Source organism: Mastomys coucha, unplaced genomic scaffold, assembly GCF_008632895.1.
Source record: "Mastomys coucha isolate ucsf_1 unplaced genomic scaffold, UCSF_Mcou_1 pScaffold12, whole genome shotgun sequence".
NCBI classification, from domain to species: domain Eukaryota; kingdom Metazoa; phylum Chordata; class Mammalia; order Rodentia; family Muridae; genus Mastomys; species Mastomys coucha.
The window spans coordinates 70647914-70649042 of NW_022196894.1; positions in this window are offsets into that span (position 1 = coordinate 70647914).

Sequence of the window (1129 nt, forward strand, 5' to 3'; positions counted from 1 at the left end):
GAATGAGTGATCTGCAAAACTAAGCCAAACACCTCCTTACCCACCACTGACCAAACAAGATCTGATGTAAATACTAATTAAAATGCTCTCTTACACAGATGCAAAGTCAAATTGTTAATAGTCTATAGGCTACATTTTGCTTCAAGTTAAAGTGGACAAGAAGGACAGGAATAACACTGGAGGCCTCCTGTTTTGAGAAGTGAAATAGATCAGTCATGGACATTGTTTGTCAAAGTGTGTACCTATAGACAAACTGATGACTGGCTCAAGAGGTCTTCTCCTAAAGTCAAAAATACACAAGAGCCCATCAGGTCCAGTTTGTGATGCTCATACATCCTTGGATAGGTAGCCTTTCTCTTTCATTCTAACAGATTGTATGAGAAAGAGCATTTCAGCTGGCAGAGAACATGCCACTGTGATCAATGCCCATGAGGTGACAGTGGCATTTGCAGTTAGGGAAGAAAAGATAAAGGAAAGATAACGAAGCTTGATGTTTAAGTGAAATCACATTCTTAGCTGTTGAGAGCAAGGATTGGCATGTTTTGCTCAGTATGTAATGCAAGTTGTATTTCCTGAGACAAGAGGACTCAAACCTCCTTATTCCACAGCTCTGCTACTACTGCTGGTACCACCATCTACCAAAAGAAATTAAGAAGTTGTCTCTGACTCTGCCTTGGTGTAAACACAGAATGCTAGTCACATGCAGATCTCACTTTAAAACATAGAGCATTTTCCATTAAAAGTGGCAAACCTGGTACCTCAAGTATCATGAATTATGGTTGTGTCTTCAGATTGCTATTTTCATTTGTTCTCTTTGTAACCATCAGTTAATTGGCACGATTAATCTTATTCTCAACTCAGGAAATCATGACTCAGAGCAATTTGTTTCCTTATGATGGTATAGCTAGCATGTAGCATAACCAAAATTATGAATTAGATCAATAACACAAGATGCTGTAGTTTTTATCATCTCTATGCCTTACTATTAATGAAAGAACTATTTTGCTGCTGTAATGTTTTGTTCTAGGCCTGTTGGAGTAACAAAAATGATAAACTTTGAACATCATCCATCTAGAATCTAGAGCAGTGGTCCTTTTGTTTGTTTGTTTATTTGTTTGTTTGTTTGTTT